At 42.6% G+C, this 12,212-nt stretch overlaps 1 protein-coding gene and 1 long non-coding RNA gene across 3 annotated transcripts in view; one reads left to right on the top strand and one right to left on the bottom strand.

Moving 5' to 3' along the window:
* LOC104145101 (uncharacterized) overlaps positions 1–12,212 on the bottom strand; it is a 130,310-nt gene that overhangs the window by 9,784 nt on the left and 108,314 nt on the right. The window lies entirely within an intron of this gene.
* Positions 1–12,212, top strand: part of LOC104145103 (uncharacterized) — a 36,366-nt gene that overhangs the window by 1,273 nt on the left and 22,881 nt on the right. The gene's annotated exons all lie outside the window — the stretch shown is intronic.

The following is a 12,212-nucleotide window of genomic DNA, read 5'->3' as shown; positions in this document are numbered from 1 at the left end:
AGTTGCAGAATAGATGACTGAGGACTCTTTTACCTCTGAGTGCTTCTGCAGACAGAAGCAAGAAAAATGCTTCCAAAATGATAACAGTAAGAATCTGACTGCAATCTGCAAGTCAGATAGGAACACAAAGAGCATTTCATCTCCTTTGTGATTAGGGGCGAGACTGACACATGGAAAACAACCAGACCACACAGACAAAGGAACACTGAAAATAATAACCTTTAAAGAAGCACATCTGAAAAAAATAACTCTTCCAATGTTTAAATTTGCCTAGCGAGTACAGATGCCAAATGCATTTCAGGAATAGCTTGGCAATGACTGAGTACAACATTTAATTAAGTGATTATATAATCAGCCCTCTGTTTTATGAAGCAATAATTCAATTCCCAAGTGGATAAGCTATGAGGCCGAAGGCCGGGCAGTTTATCACAATGAGGGAATCTGATTACTGCAGAGGAAAACATAGGGACAATGATGTTATTGTTACAATACTAGTTTAATTAATATGAAATTAATATGTCTTGCTTTTTTTTTTTAATTCATAACAATACATGACCTGCCAAGAAGATGGTGCTTCCTCCATTTTCTGTGTGGAGGTAGTGGTTATTTATGGCCACACAGAACGTGCGGGACGTTAATGATGTCACACACTAATTTATTGGAGATAAAATTACATGAGTCATTTTATCAGCGAATGATATAGTCCTTTTCCTGGAGTATAAGTAGACAAAGACTCCACTTATGCTGTAAAAGAGATATCAGACAAGATAACTTCTTTGCGGGAAAGCTTTTCACTGTATTACTAATAATAATTCCATTAAACCAGAGGTTTGAGCCCCACTGAGCTGGGACTTAGAATACACAAAATACATGATCAGGGAAATCTAACCAGCAGCTGGTGAAAATATGTATAGTTCCAACAATATATATGAAGTTGCACCAGCCAGACAACTTGCTCAGAGAAGGAAGTAATGCAGAGTGACCAAAATGAGCTAGGGAATGAATTGCATTCGTTTGTGATGGCTGGGGTGTGTTTACAATTTTGTTTAGATATTTTATTAGAGATTTCAGGAAAACCCCAAATCAGTATAGGAATGAGCATAGAGGGTATTCTCAGAAGCGATTTAGAGTAAAGTGGATAGAAGAATGATTTACTGCAACAAGAAGAATCGGAAACACCGAGAAAGCAAAAGGGGAAAGAACCAACAAAGACAAAAGAGCACGTACCTGGGAAATCAACTGGATATGAGGCCAGGACAAGGAACAAGGGAAAGAAATGCAATGATCAGTGTTGATTAATATATGCAGATTGCTGTCTTCAGAGCTGAATGAATAATGACTTTAAGAGAATATGAAACCTCCTTTTTGCTGCTGCTATTGCATTTGCACAGGGTCGGGAAACCCATGTGCAGACTCAGCATTTCTGAGAGGCACCTGAGAAGATTTCCCACCTGCTTTAAAATATCAGGATGAAAAGAAAGATAGAAAGAAAGAAAAAAAAGAGTTTGAACACTGAATCAAGCCTATTGCAGTAAATTCTACTTTTACTATGGCACTAGGATATTAGGGACTGTATTACATGCTGGGTTCCCAGGATGGACAGTTCAAGGGACTACATACCATGTAATCATTGATTTGATGCCTTGAAATAGAGCTTATAGGGAAAGCTGCTGGGGGAAATAGCACTAATATAGACTGAGATTGGTTACTAAAATGGAGAGAAAAACTATTAGGTTGCAATCATTTTATAGGAAAGTGTTCTTAAGCGCGGGAAAAGGAGTTTATGTTCCATGTAGAAGAATCCCTGTAGCACAGTTTCAGCTTATTAGTACTAAATTGACCACAGCAAATGAGCACTACAATTGTCAATGACCTGGCATTTTAAAAGCACACTGGGGCTGCGTTTTAAACTATTTTACACGCATAAAGACTGTGAGATGGAAGAAGAAAGTAAGGAAATCCACCTCGCAATCTCAGCTGCAAAGATGGCTACAGAAGAGTGCTCTCGGGAGTGTGCACATAAGTACAAAGAGATTTGCTTTACTTCTGGAGTCTGACCACTGGCACTGAAATATGAGGCTCAAATAGAGCAGTGATAGCCTTTCGCAAGGGCATTGTTAGGGCTATACAGAAGCTACTAAACAATGTGAAATTTAACCCTTCTGAAAGAGAGGAGGCACTGAAGGCATTTAAAACTGGGCAAGTAATAACAAGCACTGCTGTGGGAGAATGAACTGGTGCACGAGACAGGTACTTTTCCAGCCCTGTGTTACTGCATGGCCCAGTATTCTTCTGTGCTGTGTCCCAGTGATTTCCTATGCAGAGCTAGTCTCAAGCACATGGGTCACCTAGCTGAACCTTCCTTTAAGGCAGGGGCTTCACAGCTCTCTAGGTTTTGAAGTCGTGTCCCAACAGAATAACCCTCCTGGGAGTTCTGGCCTACAGTGAGTGTTCTACCTGCCTCTTTAATGCAAGTGCAGCAAATCTTCTGAGTATATCACCATGAATGAAGCTCCTGCAGCCCTTTGTCGAATGAGAAGGCCTCACACCAACCCATGTGAACTTGTCCCTCCATGTTTATTTATACTGCCATGTATCCATCCACAGAGAGCTGGGTTGACAACAAGCTTCTTCATCAGTTCTTCAGGCAATTAGAGTATGTTCCTGTGATCCAGGAAGGAGGGAGCAGAAAATCTAAAGACAGCAAGTGCAAGAGCCACCGTCTTGGTGAAAAGGTCGTCCTTAAACTAGATGATACTTGTTTCATGATGCATTTCTGGCCATGGTGAACACTGAAGAAGTGACCACAGCAGCAGCGAGAAGTGACCACAGCAGCAGCAACAGTAGATCCCAGGGCACTACTGGACTTCAGTGTGACATCTGGGTGAACACTGAAGAAGTGACCACAGCAGCAGCAAGAAGTGACCACAGCAGCAGCAACAGTAGATCCCAGGGCACTACTGGACTTCAGTGTGACATCTGATGCATAGTTTTAAGCAAAAATTTTGTTCAATCTCCAATGCAGAGAGTTGGGCTGGAGAGAACAGCCATATCATAACCTAGATGAAAAAGTGGGTGTTGCATCTGTAGCTTGTTTTTCACATGATGTCTTGCAGCTTTCACTGGTGAGGCTTTCTGGGTTGTGTTAATAATCACAGCATACTTTCCTTTATCTAAGGCCCACTGCCAATGTTGATTGAACTCTGTGGTCAGTGAGTCTAGATCTGAAGTCTTGGCATTCATAAGATTGTCAGATATTAGCCTGACAATCAAATGGCCAAAGCAGAATTGGTAGGAGGCCACGGGCAACATGGAACAACAGATCCTGATGCTGGTTTCTGCATGCAGACAAATATTTGCATGCTATCCAGCAAAGCTGTCAGATACTTTGATGTTCTTTGGGTTTATTACACTTCAGCACTTTCATTCTCTAAAGCTCTAAAAATGCTCTAATTTGTAACTTGGATTTTAAAATGCACTGAGCTTCCTAGGTACGACGTCTAACAATGTTAATGACGGCTGGTTTCATAACTCCCAGTAGAATTTGTATGCAATTACTGTTCTCCTCCTCCAAACAGAAACCTAGAGGTTTGCAAAACACACCATATGTTTGTCAGTGTGCCAATGAATCAAGATGTTTTTGCAGCCTTCTGAGTTTCAATAATTAATGGTAATGTCTAAAACCTAAACCACAGTTCAGGGGCTCAGAACAGAACCTTTGGCATGTCCTGTGTTATTCAGCATCATCATAGTTGAGATACTTCAGGTAAGAAACTAAACATTTGTATTAACTCCAATTTTTCACTTTTGTCCGATCTCCCATGATGGTTACCAGTGACCACTGCTCCTTCCAAGACTAGCTGACTGGATTCATACAGAAGACTTACTTATTATGCAGAGTAATTCTATTACCCCCAGCCTAGGCTTTGGTCTCAAATACTTGAATGTTCAACACTCCAGTGTAATCTGCCTAGGCTGACTTGATTTTAGTGACTAAATGTAGTCTAACCCTTTACAGGTCTGCAAATATGCTTTATTCTCATCAAGTGGCTCGTTACTCGCTTTAGCAGACTATTAGCAACTAATTAATACAACAAAGTTAAGCAAACAAAATAAATCAGTTAGGTCTTAAAACTTGGTTCACAAGCATGCTGCCTGAGTTTTATGAGCCATATTTTTTCAATTATTATTTTAAAATGTAACTGCTTGAAAGGCTGATCCAAAAGAGAACACTTAATGTTAATGCCTTACGTACCTACTTCTTTTGCCCTAGGATAATTCTTCTGAGGCCTCCTTTGCTTCCATACTTGTGCATGAACACTTCTGCCTTAGCTAAGAATTTATGAGTAGGTTTCTAGTCTTTCAGGTGAAGATTTTGCTGTTTGTTAGACTCCTAAAAGCGTCTACCTTTTTATCGATTCCCAGCTGATCTGACTTATTCCATCCGTTCCACTCCTTTCCATTCCACACCACCCATCCACAGAACTTGCAGTATGTTGGAAAGAGCCAGAATAATTCCTTTAAGAATCAACCAACTGCTCCTGCATGAGTGAAGCAGAGGATACACTGGCACCATTTGGACCACCACTGTCGCTTCCACTCCTGGGGTAAAATCACTTCCTAACAGCATCCAGCAGGAGACGTAGAATAATGTGCAATGGAACTGCTGGGAGAATTTCTGGACAATAGCAGGGAAAAAACCCTATTGTGAGAATTGTGGTGGAACATTAAGTGACCACAGGCATTTCATTGTGGATTGTCTCTTTCCTTTTAACACTGTGAGCAGCAGCAATACAGGCTTCTGGCTTAAGACATTTCTTAGCATTTCTGCGGTTCCTATTCAAATGACTACTTCCTTGCAGTGGGGTTCGCCTGTTACTAAATTGATGTAGCAGCACTAACAGAGTGCCAACTCTAAAAAAAATAAAGTGTTTGTTAATGCAAATTATGCATAACCAATATGGCTTAGTTCAGCTTGAAACTGGAAGCAGAAATCCCAGCAACGATAACATCTAAATCCTATTTAGCTTCAACACAAGACAATATTATTGAGATACAACCCCGGGTGCTGCAAAGACAAAGCTTCTCTGTAAAGATTCACTATCTGTTTTGTAAAAGCTAAATACAGTCCACCTCCATATGGTTATTTTAAACCAATTTTAATCCAAACTGCTTTGTTTCTACTTTTTGATGGAAAGACTGATTATCAGCTACATGAAAATGGTTGTGAAAAATTCCTGCCTTTCCCCAAGAAAAAGGTGGATTTTGACCAAAAAAGTTTTTGATCAAAAAAAAAAATCTAAAAAGTTTTCACCATTCAGGCAAAAAAATAAAACCTTTGAACAACCTCCCTCCCAAAATCATTTTAAGTGAAAATGCTGGTGCAGGGACTCCCAGCAGGATGAGTATCTCCTAACTCCCACTTCCGGTTAGAAAACTCTAGGCTGCTTCCCTCCATGTCTCCTCAATGTACCACATGCCCAGGCTTCTGCAATGCAGGTCTGCCAGACTATCTCACGGACTGTCTTATCGGCTTTTGTCCGTAAGACTTGCAGTCTGGGCAGGATGCCAGGCCCACAGGGAAGGGTTGGTGCTGGAGAACTGGCACTAAAATCACACGGGAAGGACGGAGCTCGACAGAAAAATTCTGACAAAACAATTTTCCATTGGAAACTGCCAGTTCAGCAAAAGGGATGGTGATTTTTACTCACCTTGCAGGGCAGCAAAGACAGGGCTCCAACAGAGCACCATCTGCTTTCCTGCTAGTTCACCCTCTCCCCTCTCTCTGCCAAGCTTAGAAATTCTGAATCCTGGGGGCTGAAAAATCTTCCAGTTTCCCAGATCAGGGCTGTGAGCTCGAGAGCTCCCATGGCCACAGCTCAGCCAGGACTCCCAGGGTTTCAGGGGTCCTCAGGCAGAATAGGGTCCCCCGGCTGGGGGACCCTATTCTGGGGGGAATAGATGCCTTGAGAACCTGAGAGCTTGAACTCCCCCAGTGAGGCTTCCTGCTGAAACTCTGGAAGTGAGACATTTTTAATAGTTTACAATTGTTTCCTTTAAAAAAGCCCCTTCCGGGGAGAGTTTCAGAATGGTTTGAGAGTTTTTATTTTTTTGGTCTGAATTTTGCATAGGATGGACAGTCTAGTTTTAGTTTGGAGTCAAATGGCAAAATATTTTCCAAAATCTGTTATTGATTTTAAACCAAGCCAGGATTCACAACATCAAACTCTATAATTCATCTCTTAATCAAAGCTGAAGTTTCCACGGGGGCAGAGAGAACAAATACATTTGAACATGAAAACAAGAAGTCTGAGAACTTCTCCTATACGGACAAATCTTCACTTGCCATCGGGGCTTTTACGTTACCCTTTTCTAGCCCCTTGTGCATGAGAACAACCCACAGGAGAAAGGACTAAGAAGAAGATACCAATGCTGGGTCATTTGCCTCATAGGGCCCTTGAGGCCCTGGGTAACCACAACCTTATGTCTGCTTTAAACTTCTACTGAAGTCTGGCCCAGCCCTTCAGCAAGTTAGAAAGAAGTGAAAAAAGTTAGAAGTGATTTGCAGAAATAGCTTGAAAACACTTTGTTTTCCCTTGTTTTACATTGAACAGAGCATGGGTTGGCTGGTCCCTAAGTGCCATCCAGAGCATGGAGCCATACCATGCTCTGAATGCTGCAGACCAGACCCCATCACAATATTTCGAGTACGGGCATGTCAGTGTTTGAGAGCTGTCAGAGCTCCCCAAATCAGTAATACAGTTTAGCAATTCAAACATCAAACAGTCATTGCACTCATAAAAAAGGACTAGGAGAATTAAAGTGTACATCCTTTACTGACTCCCACCATCTGATGAAGATATAAAAATGAGGAAAGGCAGGCAGATTTCAGCACTGTCACACCAGGAGGAATAGAAAACTTGTTCTCTGCAGCTCAAATAGGGGAGTCATGAAAAAATGCTGTCACTTTGCTAAATGCTATTATACATGCAGAGTGCAAAAATATGTTTAGCAGTGATATGCTCAGGATTGTACAACGAGGTCGAGAAGTAACTCTGCACCTGGCGTGATAACAACAGCCCATTGTGCTGTGATTGCACAGTGCTGGAGAGGGTCAGCGTAACGGCAGTGCCCTTGCAGAGGCTCCGTGCCAGTGGGGATGAAGTGCTCTCCGGAGAGGGCAGTGAGGAAACCTGCCACCAACTCCTCCATGAAAGCAGCCGGCAAGGCCTCGAGTGGTGTTAACAGCCGGTTAGGAGGAGGAGGCTGTTCAAAGCATCCTCCAAAGGAGATGACTGCTGCCATGGCAACAGTAGCTATATGGGAGAGGAGGACAGAGACACCAGCTGTGGGCGGGTGATTTTTTTTTCCCCTTCTTGCAGTAGAGATACTCCAGACATAGCTCATTCCCTGTTGCTGTTGGACTAGAAGTCTGAAATGTGCAGATGTCCCTCTCCCAGCAATGCCACTCCAGGTCCTGCAGCCATCCTGGCAGCTCTGCCCAGCATGCTGCGGGTAGCGGTAATGCAGCCTTGAGCACGGGGCGCTCCCACAGCCGAAACAGCTGACTCCTTAGCAGGACCCTGATCTCACTTGCACTATTTTTACTCCATTCCACTCAATAAGATTAACACAGTTACTCCTTGCTTTCTGTAGATGTTCGATAACAAACGTCACTAAACTTCCCCTGCTGTTGTAATCTATGGACTACTGCCAGGGTCTGCTCTCAGCCACACCAGCACAGACCTCAGGGAGCTTCGTCCTCACTCCGGATTTACCCTCTGACAACCAAACTGCTCTCTAAAGCTATTTTGCCCTAGGGCTTCTTGGATCATACTAAGCTCTTTGGTGGGGTAACTCTAATCCTAACTGTGATCCACTAAAAGCTAGGCATGCAAGCGTAAACTAGCTATCCACACCCCATCTGCCCTCAAGGGCATCTGCAGAAGGTGAGCTAGCCTATCCACCAAAAGGTAGACAAATCACACTCTGGAAATGCATGGCTTCAGCACTGTGTAGGATAAATTGCTCTCTGAAGGCCTCTATCCCTCTTTAAGGAACGCATTACTCAATGGACTAAAGTGAAACTTTCAAAGCCGAACGTTACAGGAGGTGATGCTCGTCTGTAGAGTAATGGTGCCTACAGACTGCAGAGTCCTATTCACTCCACAGTTTACTTGCACTTCTCACTCCCTGCAGCTGGGCTGACAGCTCAAGCTTTCAGGGCTGTGCTATAACCTCTCTCCTGCTCTGGGACCCCCATGCCAGACATAGCTAGGGAAGGCTCTGCCTCCTCATTGCAAGATACCAGCTTCAAAATATAATGTGTTTCTCCCAGACAGAAATTATCTGGGAAAAGTGATTAGCAATTGTACCTATAGGGCACATTCTGAACTCCAGTTACTGTGCGATTACCCAGAGAGTCCACTGAAACTCAAATAACCCATTTCAGTACATTTACCAATTATCATGCAAGGATGGGCAAGAAACAATTTGCTGTTTAAAATTAGCAAATGAAATCAAGACAACTTTCATCTTTATGAGTTTCATTTCATTTTCCTTTACGCCAGATGAACAACCCCCCTCAAACCAGAAGTCACAAGTGATTCATATATATTCTACTGAAAGCCACCAAGGGCAGTAAATTAAATCTACAGTGCTCTCTCTCTCACGCGCATACACAAATGGTCTGGAAGCCCATGCAAGGCTTCCTATTGGTGTGAGACTGCCAGTCAGCCTAAAAGCTATTAGTACTGCTTAAGAGAGTCACAGAATGATTTAGCAGAGTTTTAAACGACTGCTGCAGCAGCTTGTTCCACACGAGAGACTGGAGCAGTTTATGGAAATGCAGGTGGAAAAAGCTTATGAATTTTAAATTATTTGACAGGTATCTCTCTTTCTTTTTTTAAGGAACCTAATTCGTGCATATACACATCACCTTTTCCTAATTTACTGTTAAACTTCTTGTCTTGAAGACTAGTCAGACATAACGTAAATGTTGTTAATTTTAACCATTCCTTTCAGTTATCTATGCTTGTAGTTGCTGTGCAAATGAATGTTTTCAGAAGAATCACAGATCCACTGACATATCAAAGGGGAATTCTAGTAATAAGTGGCAGTTTTGCTTTGTGTACATTGCAATGACCTGTGGTCTGGGTCTACCAAAAGCACACGCTACTGAAAGGCTACTATGGTGAGACTGAAACCCCCTAGGTCTTTCAATACCACCTTTCTATTATGTGAAAGGAAAACATCAAACAGCATATATATTCTTCTGTTCATACAGCTGGTCTTTACAGGATCTTTCTCATCAGCCGAATAGGAAGCCAGAGTTAGATTAGGATTTTGGACCTTGAAGTTCCTATATTTCCCAGGGAAGATCAAATACTGTAAGAATCTGGGGATCAGCAGGTGAGGACATGAGGGAAGGGACATGTTGTCATCTTTCAGATGTGACTGCACAGAACAGAAGCTATCTTTAAACTGAATTGGTAGTTTGTAGTTTCCACTCAAAGTGGCAGATCAAACTAAAGACTACGGGAGAGTATGAGTTTGTCCAGTCCTACTAACCTCAGGCATCATCTTGGCAAGGACTTTATCCCCCTAGGTTAATCAGGCTAAGAAGGAACCTTTTTTCTTTTGAATGAAGGCAAGCCCTATCTGCATGGAAGAGGTGCTCTCATGTTTCTGCATGCACACAATCCAACATTAATGGCAACCTTAGGTAGGGTCCTTTCTCTGAAGTGCTAGCTAGCTAGCCAGGCTAGCTAGATCACATGCAGGTGCTAGCGTTTTTTGGCTCCCTAAGATCCAATATGGACCGATTTTGAATCTGGGAATATACGGCAAGAGAAAAATCTCACATTCCCATGGAAGATTTATATTTTTCCTGGAGGAATCCAGGCAGAGAAAAGAGAATGGGTAAGTGCAAAAAAGCTTATATGTTATACAAAGACATTCTTCCCTTCTCATTTGGCCTTGCAAAACATTTTATAAGAATTCTTTCCTATTTATCTTGGAGTTAGCGTGTTTGGTTTTAGGTCTAAATAAATGGACAGGATTTGAAACCATAATCTCTTTTTGTCAAGAATTGCAAAGGATCAGTCACAGAGAAGGGGGAATGTTGATTCCTCAGACTCCATAAACCTCAGGCTTTTAGTAAGGGCAAGGCAGGTTTTGTGAGAGTTTCTCCATCTCAGTTCTGCCAGCCAGTGAGGTCTTAGGCCACACAATAAAAGACTTTAACATGATGAGTAGTGAGGTTGTTACTCAGGTGGGAACAGGGTGTTTTAGCTGTCTAGTCTAGTTATTCCATGCCACATTCATTTTTGTACTATGCTAATTCCTATGAAAACATGCCACTGTTCAGGGATGCAGTCCCTTTTATGTTCCTCTCCTGGTCTTTCTGGTGCCCGCCCATCCTCAGACCACCTTCTGATCCTCCTTCATATTGTGACACCCCCCTCCACCTCATTTCTCTACTTCTGCTTGTCTTCAGGCTGGTCTCACCTGCATGTGAACCAGTAGGCATGATTACAGACTGGCAGAAGTATGATCTCGCTGGATTGAGCAGAGAGAAGAGTAAGAGGAATGGTTTTTCAAATTGCATTTTTTTCCGCAGCTTTATATGGAGCCCACAGAACCTGGATTTGTAGATGATTTCTTCCCTTTTCAGTACAAAAAACAATGTGAGCTAGAGGTTAAATTAAGTGAGCTAGGAGAGCAGTTTCATCATGAAACCCAGCCTCAGAGGGATGTTATGATGTGTCAACACATCGCTATGAAGTTCCTGGGAAAAGTCATATTAAAGACACTGTTGTATAAAGGCTGGATCCATTGACCATTTCTGTCAATGCAAAGACTTCAGATGGCTTTGGATTAGACCCTTAAAACACACGCAGCATGAGACCACATAATCCCTCAGTAAGTCCCCGATTTCTGACAGGCAAGGATTTTTGTTAGAGAGAGAGGCTGGAGAGTGCTACAGCAAGTAGTGATGTTATTCAAAGCTTTCCTGTTTGATAACATTTCTTTTCACAGAGCAGCAGGACTGCACCAAAGCTGCTTCTCACCAGCTCACCCACAGCAAGCCATGGGCCTCATCCTTAGAGGTCTCGCCATTCTTTGCAGAGACCAGAAAAGTCCACCAAGTCCCAAAATCAAATATCCACTCCTTCCATCAAAAGCACTGAAAGTCCCAACATCCCACACTTGTCAGAGCAATTCAAATTCGGATACCCCCATGAACTTTCTTGGGCATTTTTCTTTCTCCCCTTTCAACTTTCAGCCCCCAGCCTGGCCCAGGACGGGTGCCCGAAGCCTCTGCCCTAAGCGAGGGCAGCTGGAGGGGATGCGCAGGCACCCTGGGCCAGTGGCGAAGCAAACTGTCAAGCATACAGCGAGCAAGGCGCCAGTTGCCCCAGGACTTCTCACAGGTCAGAAATACGCCATGGGGCTGGCTTTGGTTTGGCTCTAACCTTACATTTTCTGTCTTGGCCAAGTCATTTATTCTTTTTCCGTGTTATTCTCTCTTCCTTTTCTTGATACCATGCCACAGGGTTTTCTGTCTCAGAGCCAAAAGCAACTACACAGACTCTTCTGATCCCATGGTATGGGGAAATGTAATAACCATCCCAGGAATCCTTCTGACATTAGTCTTAGGGCTTCCTTACTAAAGCACACAAATATGGATTGAAGGAGGTGATGCGAATAGGACTCCACATTTTTTTAATTTCATGCAACAGAGAGAGTTTTCTTTTCGTTCCTTTGGCTGTAGAGATGTGCCAGCTTTAGGAGGGTGTGACCTAACAGATAACAAGATGGGGAAAAGCCCACCAAATATATTTTCAAGATGAAAGTCTCAAATCTCCATAATTAAAATCACCAGCAAATTTCCCCCTGTTCGAAATAGTGCAAGATCAGGGTTATGGCATCTTATAGAAGAGAACGTATTCTCATTGGTGTCTTTGCTGTGGTCTACTGATGGGTCTTTTTGTATCTAGCATTTTCTAGGTTAACTTTCTGAAAGTTTGAATGAAGACAGCAAATCCATATCCAGGCTCCAGGCTTTAACAGCTGAAGAAAGAGCAGTTGAAGCAAGGTTAGGATATGTGTATAACACCGATTACTGGGGAAGGAGGAAAAAAAGAGAAAATGGTTGCAAGAATATAATATCTCAAGCTAAAATAAACTCCTGATTTTATAATCAGTTA

This window comes from Struthio camelus, chromosome 2 (genome assembly GCF_040807025.1).
Source record: "Struthio camelus isolate bStrCam1 chromosome 2, bStrCam1.hap1, whole genome shotgun sequence".
In the NCBI taxonomy this organism is placed as follows: Eukaryota; Metazoa; Chordata; class Aves; order Struthioniformes; family Struthionidae; genus Struthio; species Struthio camelus.
Note: the sequence above shows the minus strand (reverse complement) of the source record. Positions and strands in the feature narration are given on the sequence as shown.